Raw genomic sequence first — 11,170 nt, forward strand, 5'->3', positions numbered from 1 at the left:
AAGAAGTTTGCTTTGTATGTGTGTTTGTTTGTTTTAAATAATAAATGAGAGTTGGAATAAAAGGATTTATTTTTAACTTGGTCCTAAGTTTCTTGCTTGAACTAAAAACTTTTTCTGAGTTTCAAGGGCACTATTCTCCCCTCTTAATCTCTGCTGGCCCGTTTTCCTGGACTAGAAGCTGTACTATACTGCCAGTATCCATCATGCCTTCAAAAAGAAAGTATTTAGCTATTTCACATGCCCCAAGGAATTCGAAAATGAGTAAGAGATGTACCCTGTTTTCAAGGGACTGACAGTTGAGTAGGGAAATGAGTAGGTATGTTAGACAGAATGATGTAGACAGGTGTTTGAGAAAGCATGTAGTGGTGGGCAGAATGCATTAATATGGCCTTGAAGGATTATAATAGGTATTTTGAAGACATCGGCACTTATCTTGAGTTTTGTTTTTTTTTTTTAAGTGTGATTTAACCCTGGAATAAGGATGGAATGAAGATGTCAGGAAGCGGGGTAAGGTATCTAATACGTATGAACTGACCTCAAGTCTTGCAAAACTAAGCTCGATAATGAGAGGGGGCATGTAAATGTCTAGGTTACAGCAAGAATAGGCTAGGGTAAAAATGAGAAAGTACTTGATGGCAAAATAAATTCAAGAGTGGAATTTGGTAACCCAGAAATTTTGACATTATTGTGGCTATAATTAAATAGATCCTGGAGACCTTTAAATAGAAGAGATTTTTTTTTATTACCTTAATTCTAGGCCTATACTGAAAGCAAAGACAGAAATATAATGGCACTTTTAGTGTTTTAAGCAGCTCAAAGCACTTTCATGGGCATTATTAGATTGGATGCATCCAAACTTACTTACTTATATATGGTCTTTACACTTGCCCTTTACAAATTTTCACCCTGCCATAATCATGAACTCATTCTCAAGAGAAACAAAAATGTCTTCAGGCAGAAAGTAAACACCTGAAAAATTGCATTCAGCTAAGGTGGATGACAGCAGATATTTTCCACAAAATAGTGCAACTCATCCTGCTGGGAACTATTTGGCCATTATTCCTTTGATTACAGAAATTTATTTCCTCAGTTAAAAAATGATTTTTTGACTCAGTAATTACTGACAATAAAGAAATTTAAAAAAGTAAAGTTCACATTGCCAAACCTAATTTAGATAATCCTACTGAAGAAAATCTTCCAAATAGCAAGCATAAATGGCACCTTAAAAGGGCATTTATTATTTGGCTAACAGTACTTAAATGTCTACTATGTGGCAATGATTGTGCTGAGCTGGGTATAGAACTGAACTGGGACTACAGATACAGTTGGCTTTATGAATTTTCCACAAATGTGAGGTGAGAAGTTGGTATTATGTATGAGATGCACAGATAAAGTGTTAGTGAAGAGAGAAACAGAGAGAGATGAGAAATATTTTGTCAAGAAGTGAGAAGTAGTGGAGGACTATTTCATTACAGAGTAAAAAACTTAGTCAAATGCATGGGTGGGAATGAGCAAACTATGTTGAATAATTCACTTTGGTTAGGATGCAAGGTTCAAGAGATAAGTAGAAAGAAAAATGTTTTAGTTTTATAACGAAAATATACATATGCTACTGTGACATTCAGTGTTCTGTTGATTAAGCTTCAAAAGGCAGATTATTTCCCCCACCTATTCCTGAAGGATTCAAGTCTTCAACGTTTTACTTTGGTAGAAAAGCAAATGTCTACTTGCCTAATCAATGACTAGTAACATTGATTTTTGTATCTTATAATGCAAATTCTTTGAAAAATATGTGGTTTATAAGTCTGCTTTTACTTTGCAGTGACAACAACCTCCATTCTCTCCAGGGTTTTTGACTGAGGAAAGTCAAAGTCCCTAAAACTTGAATGTCTTGATTAATATTCAAGGCCATTTTCCACTGTGTTGAAGTGAAGACATCATATAGGCATCTTGGTAGGATGTCATTCATCAGTTTACCAGCACGCTTCGGCATTTTTCATATTCATACCAACCACTGTATAGTCATTGTCTTGGTGATTTACTAATTTCATACTTGCTTCTTTGTTTGCAATTAATCCATCAGCCTAGGTTTAAGTAATAAACCAATATCATTCTATATTTAAATCATAAATGTCTTTTTTAGACCTATTCAGGGATGGCAGGGTGACTGAAGATTAACTGAACCAATTAGATTTCCTCTCAGATATTTAAAAATGTGTGACCCAAGGAGAGTTCAGCATTTTTGAAGAAACCGAACAGACACACTGCAAGACAGCAAAACTCTTGAAGGAAGCAAAAGCCAAGGGTGACTTAAAGCCATCAACAGAGCTCATATAGAACCTGTACCTCATCTGGTAATTAAGTTATTTTTTCTTGCTCCTAAAAAGCTTTATTTAATTATTGTTTCCTTATTTTCACAAATATCCTTCCTATACAAATGTGAGGTAAAACTAACAATGCCAAAAATTTAGCTAAAACAGTTAGGGTTTTTGTACCAGTGTAGGAGTTTTGAACATGGATCCTGAAGATAGAAAGATTTTGGCCCTACAGATAAGGCCTTAGAGCGGACTGGAAAGAGATGACTGTGTTTCAGAAAGAGGAGCTAGCTTATATAAAACCTGAAGATGCCCTGTGTGGGATAGGAATTTGAAAGTGTGAGGCTTCAGGAGGAAATCACTGTGGTGGTTGACACTGGAGCTCAAAGGTCACGGACGAACAGAGGCAGAGTGTAGCTCATTCTAATTTTTTTTTTTTTTTGTAATTTTTATTTTTGTAGAGACAGGGTATCACTATGTTGCCCAAGCTGGTCTTGAGCTCTTGACCTCAGATGACCTGCCTCGGCCTCCCAAAGTCCTAAGATTACAGGTGTGAGCCACCACACCCATCCTGGAGCTCACTCTTTGTAGCCAAAGAAGTGTGATGGGGATCCTGGGAAGTGGGAGGAAAATGTGTCAAGTGGAAAAAAAAATCTCAGAAGAATAAGAGCAGGAGATGACTTAGGCCCTAAAAGAGGAGAGAGAGAATCTTCAATTCTAAAAGTTTGTCCTCACTGCACTTTTTATCCTGTCTTTGGATGACTGCAATTTCCCTACCCTTATTCCCATTGCCCCCATCCCCATTACCATGCAACACACGAACCACTTATGTTACTTTCAATGAATGGCTGTTTGTTCTAATGACAACCACAAAGCTTCAACAAACCTAGAAAGAATCCGTATTTGCTCCCTTAGGGTCACACATCATGCTAAGAAGTTTGGACTTTACCCTAACATCAGGCTTCCAGGTCAGTGGTCTCTCTCTCTCTCTTTTTATTTATCAACATTTTATTATGGAAATTTTTGAACATGTAGTAAATTTGAAAGAATTTTTTTTTTTGAGATGGAGTCTTGCTCTGTCGCCCAGGCTGGAGTGCAGTGGCGTGATCTTGGCCCACTGCAACCTTCACCTCCTGGGTTCAAGCAATTCTCCTGCCTCAGCCTCCCTAGAAGCTGGGACGACAAGCACGTGCCACCACGCCCAGCTGATTTTTTGTATTTTTAGTAGAGACGGGGTTTGGTCCTGTTAGCCAGGATGGTCTCAATCTCCTGACCTCATGATATGCATGCCTAGGCCTCCCTAAGTGCTGGGAGTATAGGCGTGAGCCACTGCACTCAGCCAATTTGAAAAAATTTTACGTAAATATCCATATACTGACCACCTTGATTGTTCCATCAACATTTTATTGTACTTGCTTTATCACATAGCTGTCCATCATCCTTCTACCCATTCATTAATCTATCTTATTTTCTTTTTTTATGCATTTCAAAGTAAATTACAGATATCCATGCATTTACCCCCCAATACTTCGCATGTATATTATTATCTAGAGTTCTATATTTGTTAACAATAAAACAAATGTTTTTTATGTTTTATGTAATAAATTTCTATGTAAAATTTACATACAATGAAATGTGCAAATTAATATACCTTTGTATGTAAACTCTCATCGAGATAAAATATTGTATTATCATGACCCCAGAGAGTTCACTCACGCTTTGCTTTTTACGTGTTTATTTTTATAAGGAAATGCTAGATATATGCTTTTCAGTGTGCCTGGACCATTTACATTTCCATGAAAAATATTTGAGAGTACCACAGCATCACCAACATTTGGTGTTTCAACGTTTAATTTTAGCCATTCTCGTGGGTATATAATAATATCTACTGTGCTTTTAATTTGCATTTGCTGATAACTAATAATGTTGAAAACTTTTTCATGTGACTTCTGGCCAATGTATGCCCTTCTTTGTGAGATAACTCTTCATAGAATTTGTCCATTCGTAACGGATTGCCTGTTTATTTTCCTAATGATGTGTTGTTATGTGTAGAAGTTTTACATTTTGATGAGGTCTGAGTTATCAGTTTCCTCTTCTTTTTTTTTTTTTTTTTTGAGACAGAGTCTCACTCTGTCACCTAGGCTGGACTGCAGCGGTGTGATCTCGGCTCACTGCAACCTCCATCTCCTGAGTTCAAGGGATTCTCTTGCCTCAGCCTCCCGAATTGCTGGGATTATAGGCTTGTGCCACCATGCCTGGCTAATTTTTTGTATTTTTAGTACAGACAGGGTTTCACCATTTTGGCCAGGCTGGTCTCAAACTCCTGACCTCAGGTGATCTGCCAGCCTTGGTTTCCCAAAGTGCTGGGATTACAGGTATGAGCCACTGCGCCCAGCCCAATTTCTTCTTCATGGGTTTTTTGTTTTTTTGTGGCTTGTCTAAAACAATAAAAAACAAAAAACAAAAAAAACACATTTGTTCGCCTGAATGTTGCGAAAATCTGCTCCTATGCTTCCTTATAAAAGCTTTACGATATTTTAGCTCTTATGTTTGTATTTATGATCCTTCATGAGTTAATTTTTGTGTATTGTGTATAGTTGAGTAAATTGTTTTTACATATAAATGCCTCGTGATGCACTTCTTGAAAAAATGCTTTTTGTCTACATTAGGTTGTTCAGTTGCCTTTATTGAAAATCAAATAATGGTATAATGAGACAAGTGTCAATTTCTGAGTCTTTATTCTGTTCCATTGACCTACTTGCTGATCCTTATTTCAGTACTGCACTATCTTAATTATAGCATTATAGGAAGTTTTGAAGTCAGGTGGTATAAGCTTTCCAACTTTGTTATTTTCCAAGATGATTTTTGTATTCCAGGTCTTTTGCATTTCCATATAATTTTTAAAATATGCTTCTCAATTTCCACAAAATGATCTGCTGGAATTATGTGAGGAGAATTGACACTTTTAAAATATTGAGATTCCCATCCATGAACATATATCTCTCCACTTATTTAAGTGTTCTTAAATTCCCATCACCAATGTTGTTTAGGTTTCAATGTACAAGTCTTACACAACTCTTGTTAAAAGTATACCTGATTTTTTAAATGATGTTACTGTAAATGGAATTGTTTTATTTTTATTTCCAGTTTTTGCTGCTATTATGTAAGATGCGATTGATGTTTATTCTTTTATCTTCAAGCTTAATACATTTTTGGTTAATTCTAATGGCTAAATTTTAACCTTAGGATTGTCTATATAAATAATTATGTCACTTGCCAGACTTTATTTAGTATGATGTAGCACAATATTCTTGTACCCTAAGTAGAAATACATTACTGGCAAGAGAAGAAAGTAGAGAAGATACGGTAAGCATTAGAACTCAGCATCACTGGGTAGAGATTCAAGTTTAACCTTTTTCTCTTTAATTCCAGATTGGATAACAGTGGAGAAAAGATAAAGTGAAGATAAATTGAATTATACATTTCCTCTTTATCTAAAGAATCTGACTTCTTTTTCATATTTTATAATTTAATAAGGGAGAAACATAGCACCTTTCGCATGTTTCCTTTTTCTTTCATTTGTGAACTCCTGAAACCCACCCGTGTTTCTCATCTTCCTTTTTCAGAGCAGAATCTCTGACTACATAATCTGGAGTAAATAAATTTATTTCCCAGCAAATTAATTTCTCCTTAATAAGACAGCAAGGAAAAGTAAACTATAAACATGAAAAATATAACAACCATCCACTGGGTGTTACAGAGTTTAAAAATAAAGACATCAGAGGAGTTTAGTTGGCAAACGTTAGTTGCCTGGTTATTCAAGACCTCATGGTGTGCTACCACATTGGCAGGTCCAAATCCATACATGGAGAGACTCTTGATTTGCCTGTCTTAGACAATTCATTGTTAAAAGTGTTTCTGAGTTTATCAGATACAGGAATGCTGGCTCACACTATCAAAACTCATGAGAGGCTGATGAAGAAAACAAGAATAACAATGTACTAATTTACACTGAGAAATATAAATCGAAAGCAGATTGAGTTTTATGTCAGGTTGGGCGTTAGGCAGTACACTCTCTCCCTATGGACCAGATAAGTGGAAAGATAAATGAGCAGGAAGTATGCTTGATCAGCACAGGATTGAAACAAGGCAGATGAGTTTATATGATGCAAATACATAATTGCTTGAGTTTAATAGACCGTGATGTGGCCATCTCCACAATAGGAATACTTCAGCAAATAGAACCAGACAGGTGATATTTTTAGACTAGAGAATGTTCTTTCCTGGGCCGAAGAAGTCAAATGATTGCTTCATATTTCCATTACAGAACACTTTCAAACTATTTTTTTTTTTTTTTTTTTTTTTTTTTTTTTTTTACAGCCCAGAGGTCCTTTATTTATTTATTTTTTTAACACCTATTATGCCATGAATTCATAGGGAATAGGTTCCAGCAGCTCAGGCTCCTTCCCATTGGTTCTCACAAAGTGTGCTTCTCTGGGTGGAGCAGGCTGGCGCTTTAGTTGAACCCAGGTACCTTTCTCTTTGGCTTCTTTCTTTTTCTGATCATTCTCCTTCACGCGTTTCAGGAAGCTATCTCAGCTCTTAGAGTGCTTAATGTGCTCAATACGCACATTAATTCTCTTGGCAAGAATCTTGCCCTTAACTTGTTTGTTTACAACAATGCCAACAGCATGCTGGGTAACATTGTAGACTCTTCCAGTTTTGCCATGGTAACACTTGTGGGGCATTCCTTTTTGAACAGTACCCATACCCTTGATGTCTACAATATCACCTTTCTTATAGATTCGCATATACGTGGCCAAAGGAACAACTCCATGTTTTCTAAAAGGCCTAGAGAACATATATCGGGTGCCTCTCCTCTTTCCCTTTGTGTTTGTCATTTTGGTGAATTACTGGAAGATGGCGGTTCCGGCCGAAAGGAAGGCTTTCAAACTATTTTTATACCTCTTTTCTGTGGTTAAATTTTTATCTTCCATTAGATTACTGAACTGATTTGGGACAATTCTGTATTTTTAAAGTTACTTGACATTTTCTTAGTCATCCATCATGGGTTAATTTCATGGCTTATTTATCAGTAAATGATTTGATCAATCATATTTCAAAGTTTTTATTTGCTTTGGGGTGTTCTGATTTGTGTTCAATTGTAAGCAAGTCACAGTTCTTTGAGTGTCCTATAAGTTCTCATTGAATCTTCAGAATGGTCCTGAGAGGTCAATGTTATTAGTCATTTTCTTTTTACACAAATGAAAACTGAGAATCAGAGAATTTAAGTGATTTTTTTCCATTGTCACTAGACAAATATATATCTACCCTGTGCCAGGCATGGTGGGAGCTGATAGGGTAGTGAACTGCCTATCCATACTCTCTCACAAGTACATAGTGATCATTGAATTAAATGTAAACGTGTGAGACATTTTGCGAACTCCATCATGTCAGGCAAATGCTAGGGAGCTTTGTTCCATTTGAGGCTCATTTTACCTGATGAGTGAATGAATGAGTGAATGAGTGAGTGAGTAAATGAATGTGCACTATTTTCAACATTCTTCCTTTCTATAAATAAAGAAAAAGTTCAATAAGTATGTTGAAACTTTTCAAAGATTTCAAATGACTGGAGACCCAATTGTTGCAACTTTTAATGAACTGCAGCAGTGTTTCTGGTATTGTGAAGAATACAGAGGAGGCATGACCCAGGCTAACAGACACACTATCAAAGTGGGACAAAGGCCATCAATATAACAGAAGGAGCAGGTGAATAACTTGTTTTAAGAGGAAACAGCTGGAGCTGGTTTCGGAATGCTAAACAGTGAGTTTCTCTTTGATTCAAGGAAGCCAAATCCTCAAAACTTAAACTTTGAGATGTGTTCTGAACATCTACAAGACCCCCAAACTGAGTTGGGAATCTCCTGCGGAGAGGTTTCCTTGGGTCATTTTCTTAACTCCTCTCTTCTGCATTGGTTCGACGATGCAAGAAAAATAGGCTTTGTCTGATATTTTCTTCTCTGATCCTAGCACAATGCTGGAAGGGCAAAGGTCTTGCAACATACGAAGAGAAAATAGAAGATAAACCAACTGGTAAGATGTTCCAATTTAAGGCAACATCAATAAGTTCGACTTATTTAGTTTTTAATATACATTATATAGTGCAATGAGCACCTAATACACTGTCTCGTTTAACATTAAGTCAACAATAGGTGGGTGGGATGACCATAATCTACAGGTTATAGATGAAGACACTGAGGTCCAGGGAGGAACAGTGACTTTACCTGCATCTACCCAGAGCTGAGAAGCGATTTTAAACCTAATCACGGAAAGTTCCAAAAGTCCAAAGGCTTAACGATGCCCTACCCTGGCTTTTTCAGTTAAGAGCTACCAGGCTGCATCTGCTACATTATCTTCTTTACTGGTTCTGACCTCACTTAATTGTCCTCCCCGCCCCCGTTTTATTTTGTGTCTCCTAGAATACCTTTATGACTGCAGGAGAGTGTTTAACATTTAGTGTTGTTTTAGGTGACAAGAAAAGTTTTCTGCACTAGGTTCTGTTCTTTTTGATGTCAGGAAAAATGTTTAAAGTTGTTCTTCCCCCTAATATTGCATAAATACTATTCAAAAATAATCTTTAGTAAGCATTAATTGAATTTAATGAATTCATTGAATTCACTAAATTCATTGAATTGAGGCCATTTGAGTGCCTGAAGAAGAATGGGTAATATATAAGCTAACATAAAAAGGCCATAGATTATCCCTTTCATGAATGCTGCTAGGATCATGAACCAATTACAGATGTATGTTAATTCACAAGCAGGAAAGGCTTGTCAATCTTTAGTATGAACAAAGAGCAGGGATAATTTATTGAGCATCTAATATAGTCTCATTATTTTGCTATGTGCTGTGGGATGATATAGTTCTCCCTCTACAAGAATTTATAATCTTATGGAGGACAGTAGGAAGCTCCAACTTTTGAGGGAAAGACTGTCTTTACATATTCAGGGATATTAATGGTTCATCCTAGACCAATGCTTATTGTAAGTTTGTTGAATAAAATTTTAAAAACAAACAAAAAAGCAAATAGAGTATGAGTCATAGACTGCACACCAGAAACAGCCAGATTGCAGGCCTTTAAAAGAGCCTTTATGAACTAGACTTTGCTATGGTTCGAGAGACAGAAAACCCAACTCAAACTTCTGGTTCTTATCTCTCTCCATATACCATCGGAATTTATCTACTTACATCTTTAAATTGAGAGGGTTCCTGTCCTCTGTGTTGGAAGGTCTTGGTTTCCTAGAGTAAGTTTCTGTATCAGAAGAAGACTGCCTTCCAAAAAATTAACATGCAAGAAATAAGACTATAAGAGAAAGTTAACCAACATAAAAATGTCGGTCCACAAAATGGGCTGATTAAATATTTAAAAGTCATTAATTCAGATTTTGTTAGAATTCAGTAATATTTACTTTACCATGTCTATGAAGACATGGTTAGATAAGAGAAATAATGTAATAGTATTAGAAGGATATACATTTTAAAATTTGTGAACAAGGTGTTTCAAATTAACATTTACTTGCAATAACCATAATGCCACTAGCAATTTATTCACGTATTTTATTGAATCAGATTCCCTGAAAACCTCCACTAGCCAGCACTTTATTTTGTTATTTGATATACTACCTTGTTCCAAAAAAATTTTGAGGTGTCTAAAATAATTTTTTTAGCCTCGTTCAGTGGAATACCGTATATTTGTAGACTTCATTACAAGGAACATCCATATGTTTATCCCAATTAATTCCTACAACAAAGTTACCTGAAATAGAAGTTCATAGAACACAACTCAGAAGTGAAGAAAAGAAGGCTCAGACACTCTTGATGACTTGTCAAAGCTAATCATATAGAGAGTAAATGGGAGATGCAGGGCAAGGTCCTGACTAGGATCACAGTCCAGAATTATCTCTATTGCACAAGTTGCCTCTCATAATTACTATAAGTGCTTGAAAATAAAGCTCTGACTTCCAAAACAGAAATCATGTCTCTAATTCAGACACTTCATGCGTCAGAATAATTTTTCTTAAATTTAAGACACCTGCTTTGGCCACGAGTGGCACTGAATCACTGGGACGGGGCAGGAAACTCCTGCTCAGTGTGCTGAGGAATGGGCATTAATGAAAGGTCAGGTCCAGATGTAATGTTACAAACACTGCTCAAGTCAATGCACTCCTCTCCACTAGCCCTAACACTGCTCTTTGCATCTCTGAACACAGCTACTCCAAGAGCCTAAAACCTGGACCCTCCATGATCAAGTGCTTCTCCACTGGATCTAACCCATCATGTTTCCAATGGAGGTGCATTTTGTTTAGTACTATCTTGCACAAATAGAGATTTAATGAAATTACCTTCCCTTGCCTAGATACCTCGATATCTCTGCACTCTAGTTGTATTATGTTTCCAGAACGTAATAAAAATTTACTTGGAATGTAAAATCCTTGAACGTTAACTCCTACTTCTGTGTTGTGTTGCTCTCCAGATTGCATGTGCTTCCTTAATGTGAACAGTTAGTTATTTATAGAACATTTTACATATTTCTTCCTCATGCCATATCTGTTCATATTATGTTCCTTTGTACATTGAATGTGCTTTCCCATTGTACCACTTGTCATGTGCAAAATTTTTTGCAGCCTTTAGGATGTGGTTTAAACATCGTCTCCTCATAGAAACCGTCCTCGACTCTTCAGACATCATCATAAACCCTACTCCTTGTGTTCACAGAACAGGAATGTACCCCCATCAGTGATGCATCATTCACCATGTTTACTGCAATCTGTTTACAGGTGTCTTTGACCAAGCAA

At 36.5% G+C, this 11,170-nt stretch overlaps 1 pseudogene; it reads right to left on the reverse strand.

Annotated features, from left to right (window-relative positions):
* Positions 1-6,733: 6,733 nt before the first annotated feature.
* Positions 6,734-7,258, reverse strand: LOC100601737 (annotated as a pseudogene).
* Between the last annotated feature and the right edge of the window lie 3,912 nt (positions 7,259-11,170).

The sequence above is a fragment of the Nomascus leucogenys genome, chromosome 8, assembly GCF_006542625.1.
Source record: "Nomascus leucogenys isolate Asia chromosome 8, Asia_NLE_v1, whole genome shotgun sequence".
NCBI lineage: Eukaryota > Metazoa > Chordata > Mammalia > Primates > Hylobatidae > Nomascus > Nomascus leucogenys.